Genomic DNA, 21,980 nt, shown 5'->3' on the forward strand with positions numbered 1-21,980 from the left:
CAGTAAAATTTTGAAATTGATTTGTACAGCCGCAGTATTGTTTTATTTACTGTGTCCTGCGCGAGAGTAATGGCGCGGTTAACAATTTATGACAACAAATGCCGGCGACTGAAAGCGCTTACTTCCGGCAAGGTGGTACTTCGTGTAGGTATCGTACAAGTCGAGGAATGAATAACGGACCTGTCCGCCTCTCGTAAAAGGGATATCCGATGCTCGAGCCGCCGACGTGCTGCTTCATCTTCTTTGAGGACTCTACGCGGGTTTCGACGACTAAAAACCAGATAATTGACAGCGCGAGTACTGGTCCATCGCGAGCGCCTTATTGGCATAACAGTATGCCGGACTGGCGTGCATTAATAATGCCTCCAGCCGTGTCCTTGAGAGCCACGGAATCGCGCGCGGTGTTACATCGTCGCGCATAACTCGTGCCCGACTCGTGTGCCTAACTCGCGATCCACGGGGATTCCCGGGTCGACGTGGAAGATTGGAATTGCGGATTTTTTGGACTATTCGCGCGATCAAGATCGCGATTACGACGAAGGGGCTCGCTCGGTCACTCATTTTTGTGAATGAAAGAGCCACGCTAGGAATGAAGAAGCAAACGACCGTTGCAGCTCAATTCCTTTTCTTTTTCCTACCGGGGTTTAATACCCCGAGACACAGAAATAAGATGTGATTAATGCGAAAGGGCTGGCAACTATCGATAATATCGGCGGGTCGGGAGAACAAACGCGGAATCATTGAGCGAGTGTAAAATTACATAGCCGCGTACAAAGAAAATCGTGAGAGACACGATCTCTACTTTGTTGCTGGTACTGTACGATGATCTCTGGTCCTTAGCGGGACACGGTGCAACAGTCGTAATTTCAGTTCCGTTAATAGGAAAGGCGCTTTGAATGCCGCGCCGGAGGAAGTTGGAAGAGGAACGGCGCGGGACGAATTCGCCGCGACGGTATCTGATGCGGCGGGTCTCGACGAGCGAGCGAGGGGAACGCACGGCTAAGTGACTGTCCGCGAGCGTAGCGCACGTTTTCAGCGTAGTGGGTGCAAACGGGGTCAAAGAGATCGCGGGATCAAGGAGGCGGGGGCGCGTCGATAGCGAATGACTCCATGCAGATTGCAGGACGGCCGATAAGGTTCCGTGACCCAGCTACCATTAAACATTTCCAATCTCCGCTCCGCGCGCCTGACTCTGAGAACTCTTCCACGGTTCATTATGACAATTAGCGGGAACGCCTGTGTCGTACTCGTTTCCCTCTTTCTCCCGTTCTTTGTCTCGTCGTATCCCTTTCGCGGCATGTATGCTCGCACACCGGCGGTTCCGTGCGCAGAGGGAGACCCTCGTGTCGTCGACCGAGGTGAACCTATCGTTGCACCGAAAAAGGAAAATTCCAAACGTCATTGTGCCTCATTTGTACCAATCTGCCACTTTGAGGTATTTAAAACGATATATATATATATATATATATATATATATTAAAATGACAAAAGTGTCATTTTGGCGGATTTGAAAAGTGCTGTCCCCTCGAATCCTTTATGGCGTGACAATTCGAAAGAAGATACGAACAAAATACAGAGCTTTCTTTCGGTTCGAGTCGATCGTCAGGTTCACATCGATGTATCGTCGTCGCCGTCGACCCAGTGGAGACTTCCGCGTGCCGGATAAACCGAGCAGTCGGAGTATAGCGCTCACAGCACAGGACGGGTTGACGGCGAGGACCTCGTTACGCGATCATCAGCGGCCGATCTCGGCTTGAAACCGAGCGTCGTTGTTTGGAGAAGCCCTCGGGACGCGAGAGATCGCCGACGTCCCACGCGTTGTCCCGCACGAACAGGAACTGAACGCACTGTCGCATGCATGTGTCGCATGCGTTTCCATGACGTATCTAGGTCGCGAGTCATCAGACGGTGCCCGATGCTGGAGGTCGCGAGCGAGAGAAGCCGAACGGTCATTATCGCGGTGGTCTCTTCGGCATAAGACCGAAAGCTCGGTCGTGTTTGGAGTTCCCCGAGGCGATTATATTGCGAGTTAAGGGACTATCGGGTATTCATTACGCTTAATGACCTCTCCCGTCGGCGCGGAGCAGAGCCGCGCAGCGTGGCGGAGTGCTTTTGGCCACGAACGTGGATGGAACGTTCGAGGTGGCACGAGCAGAAGGTACTCGGAACAACGGGGTTCGATTACTTAGGGCCTCGACGTTCACACGAGGGTGCTCGAGCAACAGGTCGGCAACACGTACACGGCCTCTATTTATAGACCTACCTGAGCTAGAATTACGCGTTGCCGAGGATAAACCACCCGACTCCTCGTGTTCTCCCTGAAACGACGATGCAACCCTCGCCCATATTAGACTCGCTCGCATCGGCGGATCGCGTTTTACCTGCTGATCTTCGGGAATTCACGCAGACATCAGATCGCACCGTCGTGTTTTATCCGCTTGCGCTTTCTGGGAATATGGGAAGACGTTCACCTTAACCCCCGACTCGCGGCCTCTTTCCGGTTTGCGCGCCGAAGAATCTTTCTCTCTTTCCTCCTGAGTCATCGTCGCGAATACGTCGACCATGGCGTCACGAGTAATTCGCTAATCTGATTTAATCGGCCGTCCCGCGGCTTGCTACGAGGAAAGAAGGTGCACTCGACGCGAGTGTTTGCTCGGAGTGAACGGGGAAACGTGTGACGCGATGGAAATCTCGTCAGTAGAACGAAACAGGCCGCGTCGAAAGGTCCAATTGGAAGTAACCAGCATTTGGGTTAATCGACTTTTACGCAATAGTTTGCGTCTGCCTCATTTTTTCGAGCGCGTCGACCGCGCTCAGCCGTGCCCGAGAGAGTCCATCGTGGTGCAAAGCGCACTCCCTACCGTCATCGTCCGCTGCTCGCGATTGAAACGTCCCCTCACTGTCTGTCGATCGATCGATCGATCGATCGGTCGGTCGGTCGGTCGATTGGTCGAACGGTCTCTTGGACGGTCGTTGGATCGATCGTTCGCTCGGCAGCACGTAATAACGCGCATTACCGCAAGATACGCCTGTTCAATCGGTATCGCAACATCTCATAGAGGAGACGCATCTCCCGCCGAGGGTGCCCACAGTCTCGCGAGATACGCATCTTCCTCATTCCTTTTTTCTCCTCTTCTTTTTTCTCCTCGTCTCTTTATTCCGCCCTGCCCAAGAGCGCGGCTAGTAAGCGCACCTAAGACGCATTCGCGCGCGTCGACGGGAAAGATCCCGCGACTGTACCGGCCGCCGCGCGAAATGCACGATTCTAAGGACGCGTTCACACCTTGACAGAGAAGCAGAAAGCAGAAAAACAAACAGAGAACTCGTGCTGGGTGGTCAGGTAATGGTCGACTAGTTTCTGCTTTTCTACCAGCGCGAGTTCTGTTTTCTGCTTCTCCGCCAAGGTGTAAATTCCCCCCTAACGCGCCGCGTATCTCGCGCTGTCGGCGGGTCATGCTTTTAATTATAAGCCGCGCTGTGTGCACGCGGAAATAACGATAACAGCGCATTTCGCCGGGGCAATTTGCATCATGAATCGCGGGAGATTGGCGTGCGTGCGGGACATTGGGTGCGATCGTAAAATCCCGCTCGAAACGCTCGGGCCCGATCTCGCTGGAGCGCGTTGAATGTATGTAATCGAAGCGCATCTCGCTCGTACCGAGGCGTACCAGCTCGAAACATGCACGTTCTCCTTCGAAGCGCTCCGCGTATTACGCAGTTTTATATTTACTCGCCGGCGCAACGCGCCGTGTGCTCCCTCGCCATTGTGCAATTAACCAGACATTATTACCGCCGCGCGTAACTCGCCTGTGAGTTACTTGCAATTCTTCGCGATTCGTCCACGCTACCTGCGGTGTATCTCCGACGGTTATCGAGAGGAAATAAAGAAGAAAAAAGGGAGTAAAAATAAAATAAGAAGAAAAAGAACTAACGAAGATGTAATCTCATCTTTCTGGTCGTCATGCTTCTCGGTTCAGCTCGTTTCCCTCTCGCTTCGACTTCCCTTTCCGCGAGCATTTAAATCCTCGCGCGAGCCTTCTGTTTACGCTCCCGTCATGCTCTTTATCAGCCGTGTGCAAGATTCGTCTAAATAATATTTAGCGCATCCCCCTCTTTTCCGATCAACTCGGACCAACTTTCATCACATTTCTCGTTTCTATTCTCTAAAAGAAAAGACTATTGACAGGCAGTTTCACGTCGCTGTGCTTCTTCTTCCTCCTTCGTGTTGATAGTCCTTCCCCTGTCGTTCGTCGCGCCATTTGCTCACGAACGGGGTAAATTCTTCGAGAGCAAACCCGGCGGAGGCAGCGCGAGTTTCCAGCGAGAAATGCCACGCTCGTGTAAACACGAGGTAGGCCTCGGGAATGCAACGACTTCTTCACGGATAATCTATAAGTGGCTGTTTTGTCCGGCACGTAGCGCCCATTCTTGCGCCGCATTTTCGTTACACGTATGCTCCGCTGCTAAATGCTGTTTCCGCGAAGGTAGTCGCGCGGCATTTAAGATATTATCGGAGTCGTTACACTGCCGTCTCTGCCCGCTCTGCCCCCTCTCAATTTCGCCTCGCGTTTCTTCGCCGCGGCTGAGGTAATCCGTCGAATTATCCTCGCTACGAAAATTAGCACGCGCTCGCCGCGCGATCGACCGCCCTTGGAATTCGGAAAAAAAAGCTTTCGGCTCCCGGGCGTCTAAGTAGGCGCGACTAAGAGCGCACGAATAAAACGCATCGCGATCTAAACCGTCCGAGGGCATGAATTATTAGTCTCGTACTTTCGCGTCTCCCGGCGAGAGGCAATTACGTCGATTAGGAGTACGTTAACCACGGATTACCGCGTGGAAGAAGCCCGCGCGAGATTGAAAGCTGATGCGCGTGGTAAATTATTACCGCGGCGTAATCGTTAATCGAAGATCGCGACGCGCGGAATGGTGTCGCCGTCACATTTATTGGCAGGAAGACCGTCGTCGCGGAGTAATCACGAGGTTTAGGGCGCGACTCGATCGCGCCAGTTCGCATCAGACCGCGTAATAACAGGAAGACACGGTGCGATCATGGTAATTAAAACACGGCACGTTATAATCTTCAGCCCATTAAAGCCCATCAATTACGCGCGCCCTTCCCTCAACGAGCGCCGTCCCTCTCCCCGCGGCTCGACCGCATAATTCAGGATGATGCTCCCGCGATAATGGCCGTCGGGATGGACCAATGAGTTGATAGATTCCTGGAAAGGCATGCGATTTAATGGGCCAGACGAAAATTCCATCGCGGTGAATCTCGATTAGAATTTTTTTGTACGCTCGGATACCACCCGTCCGCCTTCTCGCGCGGCTCATCTTCGCCGTCCTGATGATCCTTTTGCGCACGCACGCATCGTGGGCAAAATTTCAGCGTGCGCGTACGCGATCGATGAATATGTAACGCGCGCCATCGTGATTACCAGGAGAACAATATCTTCGATCTGAGACGCTCAACTTGGCCACACGGCCAACGGTATCCACTTAATTATCGCGGCAACATAATCATGCTTGTTTAATCAAACGTATATGTAATACCGCCGACTCTGAAACCAGCACATCCTGCTAACAGTAACCCCCGGCGCGCGGAATTCAATTAATCCCACGTATTATTCTTTACACTCGTTGCACCGAACGGCACATCTCGATTACTGATAAACGAGTGATGTATTATGCGACGAGCGCGCTGAAAAATGACTCCTCAAGAAACGGGGGTAAACTGGACAGCAGGGCGCGACAGAGAGAGAGAGCGGGGGAGGAGGGGGCGAGAAAGGGTAGAGGAGAAACAATGCTCCGGGTGAATCTGACACCGTGCGAAGGCGTGGTGGCTCGATGAACCGCGTTAACGTAACAAACAGGACGCTCCGTGCCTACGGCGCGAAGGAGAGCCAGCCGGTAAACTCTTCCTTATTCTTATTTCTCTCACGAGCGCTCTGCAACGTCGCATCGAAACGAGAAAGAGTAGAGAGAGAAAGGGATTATCGCGCGAAACACCGCCGCCATTTCGTCTTTTTCGTTCGGTCAATCGATTTCTTTCCTAAGATGACGAGGAGGTCTGATCGATCGAGACTTAATCGAACAGCGCGAACGCGCGCAAGTTTAACACTTGATTATTCCCGCGCCGGCTTCGCCTCATCTCTTCCTTCCTTTGCGTTTTCGCTAAGAGCCGGTTCGCCCGCTATCCGCCGCCGCGCGATATTATTAGTTGCCATGCCCTAGCTACAATCTCGAGGAGCGGCGGAAATCGCCCGTTATGAGGAGCACCGGTGATTAATTATTATGCAAACTAGCGGTACCGACATTCCCCGTCCTTCGGCGTATCCAGCAGAAGATGCAGGAGATGCCGACGACGCCGTCGCCGCAGCAACTCGGTATTCCAACGCGGGGTGCGAACACTGCATCGCGCTCCTCGAGCTTTCATCGCCGATGCTCGAACGCTACCATCAATCCATCGCGTGACGTTAGTCCCTCTGTGGTTAGCCGTCATTTCGCACCTACCAAATGGGAAGTTCCAATACGAGCGGCGGCGGCTCCACTGCGTGAGATCGCGATCTGCTCCAAATAGTCCGTATACGCGCCGTGGCGAAATGGTAATCGTATCCCGCGCGGTAATAAGACGCATTAGATGTGTATGCAAATAGCTCCCGTCTGGCGCGCTATCGACGGGCAAATCCGCCGTCGTCATTCCGCCAGTCGCTTTGCGTATGTAAAGGCGGCGCGCGCACGATTACGAGCCAACAACAGAACGCACATCCGCGCCGCGGGTAGGGATTGATTGGAGAAAATCTCAAATATTTACGACACTCACGCTCACGCGGAGATACCGCGGATACGCGCGTAAAATAAGTTCTTCCGGGATGTTGTGCTGGTCGTTTACGTTGCAACATTAAACAACGCGCCTACTCCGCTACTTCGCCGGAACGACAAACTCGCGCGCGATTGTCCGGGGGGATTAAACGTTGAGTATGCGTAACCTTCGATTTCAGAATGTCGATTGGATCGGTTCCGCGTATGGTGGATTACCTCACAACACTCGAGATTATCTTAACGTCTCGTCGAATCTCAAGCGAGGTGCAGTGCGGAGCGGGCCGTTCGCGGAGAGCAGAAGAGAAAGAGAGAGAAGGAGAAGCATCGAGGGGGAAGAAGCGAACGACCCCGCGAGTAAGTAATCGCAAATATTTGCCGACACGCTCCGCGCCGCGAACGGCTCGAATGCGGAAATTGTCGGTCGCATAATCTCATTGATTTACGCGGGAAGTAATTGCCAAATATAATGAGCCGACGTAACATAAACATGTCCCTCCCGTACGGTGCGATAATTATCAGCGAAAGACGTCGACGACGTCCCAATACGAGGCTCCATAGACTTCGCGGAGAGCGTCCCATAATTCTCGAGAAAATGGCAAAAGCCGCTCCGACCGGACGCGCCTATGGTTATTACCGCGATAATTTTCCCGACGAGCAAATCCATGGGATCCCGTTCCCGCTTAATCCCACGTCGCATCGGCCTATCCGCTGTATATATTCTTCGACTGTTCGTAATTAATATTCCCGAGCAGATCTGGAAAATCTCTCTTTCAGTTACATTTCGCGCGGAATCCACTCCGTCGCGCGGCCAGTTTTTAAAGTACATATACGCGAGCCTGTCCGGCTACCCCCTTAAACACAGCCTATCCTGGCACGCCGGTTACGCCCAGCAGAAGCGCGGAATTTCATGCAAATACCGCCGCGGCACATCGCGTGTACATAGGTCCGAAGTAATTACAATAATAATGGCAGTCATAACAGCGTGTCCCTACGAGCGGTCGGTGGGAGAAAGAGGGGAGGGGAGGGAGAGAAGAGAGAGAGATAGTTGCAGCGCGTGGGAGCAGAAGTCTTTCCTTCATCCCTCGCTCTGTGTACACATCGGGAAACTCTCCAAGTTGGTGCGCGTCGCTGCGCGGCGCAAGCGGCTGTTTGCCTTGCGTTTACACGGAATCCCTGAAACACACCGAGTTTGCTTTGGGTGCGGCGCGACGTCGCGCAGCGCAACGCGGCACAGCGCAGCGCGGTGCGATGCAACGCGGTGCAAGGCGGTGCGGAGCGGCGCAGCGCTCCATGCTGCCGCGTTACCGTATATACCGGAAAAGCGAGTCCTTCAACATCGGGGTGCCACGCCACTTAGCGAGGAATCGACATGGGCAAACACAGCAGTGCACCATGAGAAAGTTCTTTTTCTTTCTTTCCGCGCTCTCCCCTCCTTACTGCTCCTCTTTCGGCTTTTCAGCGCACAGTGGAAGCATTCTCCATCCCGAATTCGCTCGTTTCCCTTATGACGCGTCGAAAAAAATTGCGGAGAGATCACGATCGCAAAATGCTCAGACACCGCCTCCATGGTGAATGACTCGGAAAATCCCACAGGGTGATGTCTTGGCGAACAGATCTCCGCGTAACGTCGTCGAGGTGACGCCGAGGTGAAGGAACCATAATGACGGAACGGGCGGGAGGACAGCGGGCAAGTTAAAGAAACGGTGATTCCGTCTCCTCTCTGTGTGTGGAGGGCGACGCGCGCACCTGCGCCGGGCTTTTACCGAAGTAACACACTCGATGCCTTTAGCGAGTCACGATAGTCTGCTTTCTTGTACGGGGTTTCCAGATCGCGACGACGTCCCGACTAGGAAACCAGTACAAGGAAGCGCGGGACGATCGCTGGAAGGCTGCGGACTTCTGCGAAGCGCTTGCGATCGTGTGCGAAAATCCATCCGCGACAGCACCTTGAAACTTGAGCTCGTGTTTGCCCCGCGCGATAATCGCTCGATAAGTCAGAGACATTTAATTTTATTTTATTTCTACTTATTTTTTCCCATTTTTCGACAACCGCGAGAAGATTTTAGCGTCATACAGAGGCAGTGTAGAAAAAAAAATGGCAGAGACTCAAGCCAAGTAAACGAGCTAAAATTATCCATTCAGGCTCGTCCGTAGCTTTAGCCACGAGCGTAGCCTTCAAGTGTCGAAGTATCGATCAAGTATACCGAGCACGACGGCCATGTTCGGCTCGTGCTCGAGCCATACGGACGTCGTTGCGACCTGTGACCGGCACGGATGCTGCGCGAGGGCATCTCTTCGTTTCCTCGTATAAATAGTTCAGCGAAGAGGAGGCTGCCCGGTGTGTGCGCGGCCGACACACGCCGGGTAAAGATCACCTTCCTCTTCTGTCCGGAGGGACAAGGCGCACGGGAAATAATGTAACGACGGCGAACCGGATACGATGCATCCGCGGACCACGAAGAAAGCCACCCAGGCCAGCCAGTTGCCAACGGAGAGTCGTTTCACCCGGTGTAGACGCGAGATACGATCTTCCTCGACTTCTGGCCGCCGCTCTCGGCCCACCTCCGTGGCGGCCTCGCGGGAGCGACAAATCCCGTCGACGCTCGTACGCTGTGTCACAGCCACGGAACGACGATAATCTGCTGCCGGGGGGTCGGCCAGGAAAGGGGTATGTCGTTAAGTCGCGACGTGAAGTGGCACGGACGGACGATTCGTGACGAATCTACGTTATTTCGACTCGACGCTATCCTTATACCGGCGCGCTTACCTCCAACTCACAATAACCTGATCCATCGACGAGCTAATCAGACGAGAAAACGCGAGTCCACGCAATCGGAATATTCGCGTTACACTTGCGAGCATCGCAATAAGCATCCTTCGTTGCTAAGAGGATATCCTAACGGTCGTACTGTAGGAATCGTATCCGCGCAATGATTGCCGATATTTCAGACGATCGGGCGGGCTAATGCCGCAACGACTGACTGGCAATCGTTAGGTGTATCCTCAATGATCCTCAATTACGATAGGGGATCATCTCTACGAGACGACATAGCCACTTGATCGTCGACAGTGCGTGTTCGCGATTCAACGCAAACCAACCACGCCGACTATCCCCGCGGCGACGACTTTTCACGACCGGGGCGCGATATAGCCGCACTTGACATTCCGTGAAGTCGATGTTCGCGTCTTCTCTGCTCACGACGTACAACCCGGAAGAGCCCTCCACCCCCTCCTGCCCCCCTCTCTTTCTAATTCCACTCTTTCTCCGGTCAACCTTTCCACTTCGATATCCTTCTGAGCGCCAATACACCGCGGAAACCCCACCGAGTGCCAACCGGCATTGTGCGCTCCAACGCCGTCAGCTGGACGCAGTCTACCGAGGAAAGGCTAGAAAATGTAGCGAGACGAAACGAAATGGAAGAAAACGAGCGAGAGAGTGCGCACAACGGACGTGGGCAGAGCGGGAGCGCGGAGGAAAAGGAAACGAAGACGAGAGGAGGCGCGCTACTCTTCATACGTTCGAGATAGAACGACCGAGGAGGAGCCGTAGTCTGTTACTATCTTATTACAAGCCTCCGTAAATGGTCTTCATCAAGGTAAGACCGTGTTCCACCAGACCGGCGTTTCCTCCCGCTGCTCCTTCTCTCTCTCTCTCTTTCTCTCTCTCTCTCTCTCTCTCCCCTCTCTCTCACTCATTGCCTCTCCCTCCCGCCCCATCACTATCCTCCTCATCCTCGCCCTCTTTTCCTCATTCGTTTTTTTCCTTCTCTTTTTCGCTCTTCCTCCGACTCGTCCTCCACGCAGGAGCGGAGGAGTCGGCAAAACCAGCGCGTCGACGCCGGCCGAAGAAGAAACCGTGGAGACCCCTCGCCACGAAAGGGAGGGGGGGAGGAGAGAGAATGAGAGAAGGTGGTTCGACGTTATTAATCTCGGAATGGCCGTCACGCGCAGCGACGGTCGTGGCTTCGCCGCATTGGCGCACCAGAATAGATAGATCGAGGGTACCAACGCCGTGACTTCCAGAGTTCATTCTTCACGGTCGAGCGACTTTCGCGCGCGAGCGCGAGGGAATGTATATAACACTGGCGGACGATTAACGATTGCGCTCGTTAAGCGACATTTCCTTTTACCCTGGCAATGAACAGCCAGTCGGGGAAGCTAAGGGGTGAGGCGAGGAAAAAGTGCCGCCAACACCGGCGAGATCATCCCCTTCGCCGAAGACGAATGGTTCCGGCCCGCGACGGGGGTTTAATCGTCGCGGAGGCTCGTTGCGCGCGATCGCGTCGCAACGGCCGATCGAACCGAGAGATCGGCGCGATTATTCAGCTGATATTTCGCGAACTAATCTCCCAAACGATCTTTGCCTCTCGTCGGCGAAAACGTCGAGAGAAAGATTGTCACTCGGCGACCTTTTCAATGTCAACAGTTGATTCACATTCCGCATTAATTTCGCATTACTTTTAATCGCTCCCGGATGCCGTTACCTGTTCGCGCTTCTGACGCGACATTTATGAAAAATCCCCGTTGTTTCCGATCCGTGAGCGTCACGACGAGTAGTCGTTACGAAAGAAAATGGAACGTGACCGAGCATTACATCATTTTCAATTAGCTCGCTCTGCGATGTACCTCTCTCTCTCTCTCTCTCTCTCTCTCCCTCTTGCTCTCGGTTCCCTCGCGGCAGGATAATCGTGCGAATATGCCAACAACAATCGTAGGAAGTTGTAGGTAGGGTGTAACGTACGTGAGGACCACGAGCGTTTAGGAGCGACAGCGCCGCGGGTATTTCCCGTGCGTCACAGTCACGCTCTATTTTTTCCAACGGACCACCGTGGACTCTCCGCATTCTCCTCTTCCACCTACTCCTCCTCCTCCTCCTACGCCGTTTTGTTTTCACGTTCCTCCGGAGAGATGCCCGCGCGGTACGAACGTTAGCCGCGCTATCAAACCGTCGCGATAATACAATCGTGCCACACGCGAATTAGCCGGCTAATTACTAGCGGCGGCACGACAGCTAGGCTCGAGGTAACGAAGAGAAGCGGCGAGAGAGTGATAGAGAGCGCAAGAAAGAGAGAGAGAGAGCGCAGCGGAGCGCCAGGACGGAAAATTTACCGTTACCGAGTACGAGAGAACCCGATTACCAATGGAGATTAATTCTCGATCGGGCCGACGTTAACCGCTCCTCCGCCCAAGTACGGTCGGCCCGCGGACTCGTGAGAGAGTAATCGCGCCGCAATATGAACGGACATCCCGGCACAACCTGCCGGCGGTCTGCTACTACGAACCTATATGGTACATTGGCCGATATCTCGCGGTCACGTAGTATTCGTTAGTATGCTCGGTAGCAGTGAACCGCGTTGCCGCTGTGTCTGTTCGCCGTCGCTGTCGTCGTCGTCATCCGCGTCGCCCATAATTTATCGCTACTGGGTCAACAACGCGGTTGTTACGAATTATTCGGCGAATCGGCCGATTCGCCAGGGCGCCGTCGGCGATGCGGAGTCGCGTGCGCTCGTATCGCGACCTGTCCCCGTTCGGCGTGTTGACTCAAACCGAAGGAAAGAAGGATACGTCGCGAAAGAGCCGAAAGAGGCGCGTGGCCTCGAGAAAAGAGACAGACAGGTCAGCGACCGGTTGTTGTCCGGTGACAATTTCGTCGCACGATACACCGCCAAGTGTTCCTACGAAACTATTAGACGGAACTAGGCCAGCGCGGCGCAGGTTCACTAAACCAATGTAAACAGGATTACCTTTATCCTCGCTCCACAGGCCAAAGTGTACCAAACCGTCTGCCGACCCGACCCGAAATCGAGCGTGTTGGGATCCGCGCGATGACGCGGCTCGCCTCACTTTTACACGACCTCTGCACCCGCGCAGCTCATCAGAAGACAATACACGTCAGCGTGCTGTATCCCCGCGAGATATATCCCCTCAAAGCACACATTTGCACACCTGTTCCGTGCGATTACCGTGATTATTTCCCGTTACGTATAAGCAACGTATCTCGCGACCTTTTCTCTCTTCGTGATCATTACCGAGCAATTAACATTTTATTACGATCTCCGTGATGTCCCGTAATGAGCACGGGGAAAAATACGCGCGATATTCGAGCGGCATTGAGGACGAACGAGCGAACGAATGAGCGAGTCGACGAGCAAACGGGAAAACGGAACCGCGCCTATACGTCGATTAGCGTTCCGAAAAGCATTCGTGCCACTACGTGGGACGAGTTTCAAGGTGGCGTGGGGACGATTCATGTGCAGGCATTGAGATTCCCGCCGATTTTTATCGAGCACACACGACTGCTCGTCCGAGCGGAGCTCATAAACCGCGATATCGGCGAATGGTCAAACGCGCGCCGAATAAAGAGCGCTCGACGCGCTTTTCCGATCGATAGTAGAGAAATCGCTTGGCAGATTGGTCCAATCGCGAGCGGAGAGATAACATCGATGGCAGAAGAATAGGCGGATGTTTCGCGCAATAGCACTGAATGGCAGCGGGACAAACTAGGCTAACGTCAGACATAAATTCTATCGCGAGATAACGCGACCACCGATAGAGCACGGCGTATGCAACACTTAAATTCATTCGTGACCGGAGCGCGCAGCGTGTCACCATTCGCTCTGCAAATAACACACTGAACCGATAATTCATCATTTATATTCTATGAGCGAGCGCCGAGTCCGATCGGCGACGGCGCCGCGCATTTCGTGAAATCAAATTTTCCAGTCGTATTTTCGCTCGTTCCCATTCTCCGTCCCGTTTTAAAGTGCCCACCTCCCCTCCCTTTCCGCTGTCCCAGGTCAATGTTTCGCGATCTCACGATCGATTTGTCCTAAAATGTCGCTAAACTTGGGCACGTCCAATCTTTACACGGAGAAATGGCAACTCCGTTAGTTGTAACTGAATTTTCTGTTATTTTGAGATAAGCCGGAAACTCGGTTGCAAAAACAGAAAGATTCCTGCAGAACGTTGCCACTCAGCCTCTCAGTTACCTCAACCGAGTTTCAATGCAGCCGCATGTTCGAACGAATATTTTTGGTCACAGTGACAGAGATATTACTTCTCATCGACGAGTTTTTCGTCCATCAATTACCCGAACTGAGATTTTTTTCGCGAGTTCCTACGTGATCGAGGAAACCGTACGCTCCATCGAATCTGCGAACACGCGCGTATTTCACATATTGCTGAGGAGCGCGACGTACTCCGACGTATTTTTATACACGAGTGCGCTTGTGTGTAACGCGCGGCTCTTTTACTATACACGCGGAGGCCGACGGCCGTCGGAGCGCATCGTCAAGTTCTTTTTATCCGTAACGCTCCATATCGGAACGATTATCGGCTCCGTACGTTTAAACGATCGATCACTTTGAGAGCCACGTGAAGCGTCGTCATTCAAAGTCCGACGGCGACGGTCCGACCACGCGCGCCGTCCTTTTGAAACTTATTGTAGCGTGTGCTCGTGACGAATACACTGCCCCGACAACACTCGTCGCTCGCGCCTCTCCTGGTTTTTACCGTTTCGTGAATATCCGTGCGATTCGAACGCGCGATCAAGCGAAGAGGATCCGGAGCGGGCTCGCGCGCGCGATCATTTTACGAGCTGCTGGACGACGATACGTTTCGACGACGCATCAATTCATTAATTCAACGCGGATCCATGGACTTTGATTCCGCGAGCTGCCGCATAGCCAACGGTACTTTTGCTGTTTAAACGTAAGGCAGTAAACAAGTGTAGATTATTTGCAGTTTGTTATAAATGAAAGCAAATAAGGCGCGAGTCAGCGCACCTGTCACGGTATTGTACGGGCGTTCGAACGTTGACGCTGAAAACGAAAGAAATTCGCGCGACGCCACGAGAGAGGGGACGTTCGTTGAATCATGGCGAGCAAAATCCTACGCGCGAAGCAACGGAGCTGCGACTAACAGTACTGATGCAGAAACGGCAAATGTCGTACCAAGAAGCTGTGCGACATAGCAGCGTTGGCTGGATTGATCGCGAAATAATAATGCGGCAGCTCAAGAATATATATACCCCGGTGCGTTTCTGCCCCGTCTCAGGATGTTTCCTCGGTTATTGCCCTTCCTAGATCGCGTGTCTACCGCCGTTTCTTATTTACACTCCATTACCACGTTCATTTTCGTCGTCCTCGTGTGTAACGAGCGATGCCAACACACCGCTATACGTAGATAAAGTTGGACTTGCTAATTAACGTACGATAATGAACATCTCTGCTTTCAGCTACTTCATAAATCCGCGACTAATTCGTAGTCCGCCGTTTGGCCGCGGGCGAGATTCGCTCGTGCGCCGAGTTCTTTCCGCGCGGACTTGTTTTCAACGTTGATTAACTCGGCAACCATCAAATTCCCAGTTGGAATTTCGTTGAAATGCCACTTTCGAGATAAAAAGAGGATTTATTTGCGAAAATGCACTATTTAAGAAATAAAAAGGGATATGTTCTCTCTCTCTTTTTTTTTCTCTCTCTCTCTCTCCCTCCCTCCCCCTTAGCCTTTGAAGGGCTGTAAAGTGCTTATGCTAATGTGAACCTTTCAACGAGGGTTGCGCTCCCGATATACTCTTTTTCCATGGCCTTCCTCTCGCGCAAGCTCATGCAACAGTATTATTACGCGCGTTACAGTATTCATTTCTACGTGACGGGAGTAAATCGATACTCTCCACCGGAACCTGTAATACAATGAGGCACCGAGACACGGCACATAGCCGGGAAATGAGATAAACGGCAAGGTGAAGCCGTGAGAAAAGCGCTTCCTCTCGGCTTTTCAGTTTCGCATTGCGGTAGCGGCTACGCGGTGACGCGCAAGTAGCGAGTTGCTCCCAAGTCGCCAAGTCTCGCGAATTAGTATGCAGCGTCGCAGTCGGTTGCGAGAATCGTGATATTATTGCCACGGTCAATATGCGGAGTTAACTGTTCATTGGGAACTTTGCGTTTCCGCTGAAAGGAGATTTAATATATCACGCCTGTTGATCGTTACGCGATAGGCGAACGATCGGACGCACGTCGACCGTGACGGATTCGCGTCCGCTCTTTTTTACAAGGAGCAAGATTGCCTTGCAGACGAGATCGCGGCGCGCCGCCGGGAAAATAGCAACAATTGACCGCGCAACAGCGGTTGCACGTGTTCGGTTGAGGCGCCGCGTCATGCAGAATTTCAAATCGCCATCGTCGTCGTCGTCGTCATCGTCGTCGTTGTCGTCATAGTGGCCCTGCCGCCGCTGTCGTCTCTATAGGATTGAGGTGAGAGGAGAGAATTCGATACATCGCAGGAATTTCCCGTTTATTCACGCGCGTCTTCATCATCGTCGGAAGAGAAGAAGACCGCGGCAGTACAACGCGACGGATAACACACAGAGTCCCCGCTCCCCCCATGTATGCCCCATAGATTCCTCCAGTTTACATTTTTCATCTCAACGGCGCCAGCGTCGTTCATTATCCCGATTTCTCGGAATTTCTGTGATTCATTATGTAAAAACGCGAGAGTAGCGCTGCCTAAGATAAAAATTCTGCCTAGATAGCCGTCTTGAGAGAAAAAAGAAAAAAATAATCGATATATCTATGATTATTAATTTCGCGTGAAGAAGTGCGGCGAGATCAAAATTAATCAGTCTAGGAGGAAAGCTTTCAAGAAGGGACCTTACGTCGCACAATCTCGGTGGATTTCGCAAGAAGTGACTTTACATCGCGCGACTTACATTTCGTTATTTGATACGTTAATGCCTCAACGTGCTATTTCGTCGCTCGTCATCGTCGCGAGAACGGCTATAACGCGTCGTGATTATTGGTTCCGATCCTCCGGATATGTATCGCGGATGTTGGAGATTCTGTATATCCTCCGGATTGAAACGGAGGTCTCCTTGGTATTCACGCATCGGTGTTCGACTCGGTATTCAGACACTGTCTCTTAATTGTACGAGGTGTTCGTGCACGTCCGACTATCCTTCGCGGCTGCAAGTCGGCACGCATACCTATTGCACCTCGCCTTGAATTATTTAGGCACACCAACCGGCCCTCTTTGACTCGATTCGCGGGACACGGTTCATCTTTGCGCGTGAGACAAGACGTGATCATTCTAAATTTTTTCTCTTGCGCGCTCGTGCAGGGATCGAGATTCGTATTATCAGGCGATCGAGATTAGATTAACGAATATTACCTCGGCAAACGAAATATTTAGTGGAAGATTTATCGCAATTTCTCGATTTTTGCAACAAAGAATATATGAAAATTATTTCTTTTTAATGGAGACATATACTTTAGTTTATTAAACATCTAGATTGTTAAACATCTAGATTGTTAAACTATCTAGATTGTTAAACATCTGCTAAGTCGAAGATGTTTGTACTACTGTTCTAAAATTATTGAAAACGTATCCACCAAGTCAAATGAATCGCGCGTAATTAAGGGAATCTTATCAGCAGCAATACAGAGCTCTCTCTGTGCAGAGACGTTACATCACTATTACTCTTTTCAAGACGACGGACGAAATATTAGAAGCTCGAGAGAATCCCTAAATCTCCCCTCTCACATATCTCTGAGTCACTTTGGGATAGAGACATTCTCTTGGCGGAGCACATTATCACAGTTCATAAAATCCATGACGGCGACGGCGACGGGAGCGGCAACGACGACTAAGTTGTCGCGATGCGGCACAGCCGCGTGCAACCGAATCACTGATCTTGATCACTTGGTGTCACCGAAGGAGACGCGACTGACGGCGCGTTGCGCGCACCTGCTACGTCACTTGTCCACCCTTAACGGCCGACCGAGGGTGGACCGGCACACTAAGTACTCCTCACGATCCACTTACCTATCCAGCACGGTCGTCGACGGCGGACGACCCTGATGGCTCGACGCGACGACGTGGTCCCCTCTCGATGCACGATCAGCGATTTATTAATTCGCACCGTGTCAGACGCGATCGGCCTGCGTGCCTGCTCGCGTGCCGTTCCGAAGCCGCGACGGGATGGTTGATCGTCCTTCTGGAGGGACACCTGCAGCCTCGTCGTCGAGGTGCGCTCTCACCCGAGCTCAGAGCAGAGCTCTTCTCTCGCACCCTCCGACGAGCGTGTGCGAGCGCAGAGCTTACTCTCTCTCTATCTCTATCTCTTTTCTCTCCTTCTCTCTCTCTCTCTCTCTTTCTCTCTGTCTCTCTAGCTCTCTTTCTCTCTCTCGTTCTCTTTAGCTGGCCCCTCAAAATCACCGCAACACCACACCGAACAGAAGTGAACTACTCGTGCGCCGCCGGTTCACGGTACCTTAAATACCTTGGCAGCCGCGCCGCCGCCGCCGCCGCCACCGCCACCGCCACCACCGCCGCCGCCGCCGCCGCCACCGCCACCACCGCCGCCGTCGCCGCAGCGCACCACCGCCACCACCGCCGTGCGCGTCGTGCGACTCCCTACCTTAAACTCGCCCCACGCCGCGCGAGCGGATTGGCGGGGGAGCGCGAGGCGATGTGTACCCGCAGGCTACACCGGAGCATCCTCTCTTTTTCTTCCATTCTCGCTCCCTCTCGCCCGCCTCTCGCGCGCGCGCTTCCTCTCCTACTCTATTTCGTTTCCTCTCTCTCTCTTTCACTCTCTCGTCACTTCTTTCTCGCTTCGTCTCTTCCGCCCCTCTCTGCAGCCCCGTGTGGACGCTTCTCATCTTTCTCTTTTTCGTCCCCTCTCCTCCCCTTTTTCTCAGCGTTCGACCACCAACGGCATGTCCGCAGGACTAACGCGTGTACACCATCGTGGGCATCGGCGCGAGATGGGAGGATATCCCTTTTGTCCGACGTTTACCGTCCGTCCGTCTCGCAGTTCGACTCGTGGATGGATGCTCGCGGATTGTCCTGAACGTCTATGTCATCGGCGCACAGACACCGTGGTCCATCCGACCGTGATAACCGGCCGACGAGCACGACGACGAACAGGACGAGGAGGAACACGTCGGTCGCCGCACCGCAGGAGCAACGGTGCGCAAGCGCGTGCGCGAATAAACGCAGGAGCTACGACGCGCCGCGCGCTCGCCGTCGCGCATTCGCGCTTCGCGCGTCGTAGCGAACGTGTCTTCTGTCCGACACTTGGCCAGGTGACACTTGACGCCCGTCGGAGGGTTAAACTTTATATTGGATATACTAACAATGCAACAAAGGAAAAATTTTTTAGGGGAATCGAGGCGTGGTCGAGAAGCGTCTGAAAAGGAGACGATGAGGAGACGAATCTTGCAATTCCTTTGCGATCGTTTGCTTTAATCCCGATAAATTCTCGTGCTCTGAGCGGGTCCGACTATTACCGTAAAGCGCGCGGAAATTACGATCTATTCGAGGAATTCGACGCGAGCGTGGTCAATGCCATTGGGGATTCAAACCGCTGACTCACTATCGATCTTTTACATCGATGAGCACACGCGACGGTGGACCAAAAAGCCCGGCTGCCCCGATCGTTCCGAGAAGATCTTGTAGCGAAAATAAGGCTTGCCGTATCTATACCCCCATTCATTCGCGTCAAGGGACAAGGTGCTCCTTTTTTATCGATCGTCATAAAGGATACCTCGTATGTCGCAGAGAAGTAACGTTATTTCCCCGTCGGTCCGTTCCCCCAACTCTTTCCGCGTGGTCATTAATCGACCGCGCGAAGGCCGGCAGATTCTACAGAATCGAAGCCACGTTCCGCGAAAGGTTCGTTTTAAAGATGATCTCATCAAGATCGATTAGAGGGGACGCATACACTAAAAATATTTCACACACACGCAAACTGTGGACCAATGGTCCATTTGTTAAGTGGATTAAGACTGACGTATTACCATGTCGCGAGTTATTTTAACAGCTCTACCACATCCTCTTTAAAAAAAAAAATAAAGAAAAATAATCCTCAGAAGACTATTCACAACTTGGACCATGTCGCACTATCACGCTAAGGTTTTCTCCTCTGTTCAAAATTCGTTCGATTGTCCGTGTCCTCCGCTCCCGCGAGGTAAGAAGACCTCGTGTTCTCCCTCAAAAAAACTCACAAAAATCGTCCCGACGACCGGATCGTTAATTGTCCGCGTTTGCCGATAAACCTTCGCGACGTCCAGGAAGTTAACCGACACCGCGCATCCTCCCCTCCTCCACCCTTTGGTACCTCCTGCCCGTCGGCTGGATGCCGACGTACATTCGTACTATGCATCGTCCATATTTACGACGGAGAGAAGTTCATCGAGTAGAAGAGAGCAGCCGTAAAGCACCGGCCGGGCCCTTGCGAGATGCCCGAGGGATATCTGAGACGATGTATCCACCTCGGCTCACCTTGGTTCACCTTGCCTCATCGGGCCTCGGGGTAGGGGAATTCGGTTCAGCGAACCGCGCACACGACGACGACGACGACACGACGTAACTGGTACCCGCTAACTGTCGGTCTTTCTCTCACGGATCGGTGCCATTGACACTGACATAATAACTCGTCGGAACCGTGTTCGACGGCAGGAGTCACGACGTACGAATGAAATTGCCGCGATGGTGTAATGCTTCTTGCATAAGTGCCGAGAAAGCGAGGATCGAGTGGTGTGTATGTGTGTGTGCCACGGAAGGGAGAGAGAAAGAGAGAGTAGGTGAGAGTGAGAAAGAGAAGACGAGCGCAGAGCAGGGTGACGAGAGGGGAGAAAGTGAAATGAGAAAGAGAGAAAGACACTGTCGAGCAGACAGTGAACTTGACCTGAATCCCGGTCAGGGAGAAAGAATGATCGTGGGCTCCCGTAGAAAGGAGAAAGGAGGCGGAGAAAGAGCGAGACCGAGGAAATTACTTTCGATTTCGAGCTCTCGGGATCGGTTACACTTTCTCTCTCGTCCACCGCGCGGCGAGATCGTTTCTTCCGCGGCCTTCTCGACATACGTCTTTGCGACATGTCAGACGGTCATCGCGCTGCTCCCGTGCCAAGGTCGACCTCCGTGGTAAAGACCTTGGCGGAGAATCGCCAGATCGAACGAGTGAGAATGCTCGAAACCGCGACATCGTTATCGACGTCTTCGTCGGGTTTTCCCGCGGCTGTACCGCGTGTTGCGGCAGTTCGCAAAATTTCGATAACGCAACGTCGACTGTCACTCGCAGAAAACGCTGGCCGATAGTTCAGAACCGTTCGAATGCAGGTATTGCGGTTGTCGCGCGTTTCATGTGAAGTTACCGCCGGTGAAGCTCGCTATTGCCGAGCTCGATCGAGTCCTTTGCACCTAAATAGCGGAACGAATATGTCGCGGCCGTTGTGCGACTTCACAATCCGGCACAAACGTTGGGATTACGAGCCATTGGCTCGCGCGGCAATAACCTAATTAGATCGAAAAGTACGCCGCCCTTCCTCTCCCATCGTTGCATCGCAGTGTACCTACAATGCATCGTGTTCCAATGCAACGCGTAGGCCGCACTTGCCATCAGGTTGAGAACTCGGGCTCGACGTACTGTGTAACGGTATACACGCGATCAAAGCATCTGACGTTTACGTACAGACGTATCTTGAAAAGTTTCTGCCGTAACCTTAAATCATTCCCAGATACAAATTGCCTCGCGATATTAAATTGTAGGTCCCATTCTACGATACTCGTGTGTCTTGTAGCTCGATAAGCTCTCTATATCAAGCTTCCTCCGGCGATTCCTCCTTACCCCATTGGATTAACTTCTAACTCCTTGCTTATTCCAATTCTAATCATTTTCCAAGCAAAGACATTGATTGTAGTAAAACACATCAGACGCGATATTATAATCGCAAGGATAACCAAAAGAATTATTCCCGTGGATCGAGCGTGAACATTGCATATCTTATTCTGTCGCTCTGCACACCGCGAGAAAAATAGCTACTCCATGAGAGAGATAGAGAGAGAGACGCGTCTCGAGTATCGGAGCGCGACCGCGCGCGAGTCGACGAACGGCCTTGCAACATTTGCCGTGCGGCGAACTTTGCCGGACGTTATACGTATCGACTTTGCGATTCTCTCCGGTGAGAGATGCTGGCACAGGAGAGATGCCGTTCCTGAGATGGGACGTCCGCGGGATTATAGAGAACGACTCTCTCGCCAACGGATAGGTCAGATATTACGACCGCCAAGTCTCAACGCGAGTCTAGAGCACTCGACCGCACTCACGCGCAAGTTCTCTCTCTCTCTCTCTCTCTCTCTCTCTCTCTCTCTCTCTCTCTCTC

General features: G+C 52.6%; 1 protein-coding gene across 1 annotated transcript in view; it reads right to left on the reverse strand.

The window, feature by feature from the left end:
- LOC116841847 (titin) overlaps positions 1-18,057 on the reverse strand; it is a 42,845-nt gene extending 24,788 nt beyond the window's left edge. Inside the window, exon 1 of the mRNA XM_032810269.1 lies at positions 17,638-18,057. The gene's annotated coding sequence lies outside the window, so the exon portion shown is untranslated. The remainder of the gene's footprint in view (positions 1-17,637) is intronic.
- Between the last annotated feature and the right edge of the window lie 3,923 nt (positions 18,058-21,980).

Source organism: Odontomachus brunneus, unplaced genomic scaffold, assembly GCF_010583005.1.
Source record: "Odontomachus brunneus isolate Ranch 3 - 2012 unplaced genomic scaffold, Obru_v1 Obru_scaffold_019, whole genome shotgun sequence".
Classification (NCBI taxonomy): Eukaryota; Metazoa; Arthropoda; class Insecta; order Hymenoptera; family Formicidae; genus Odontomachus; species Odontomachus brunneus.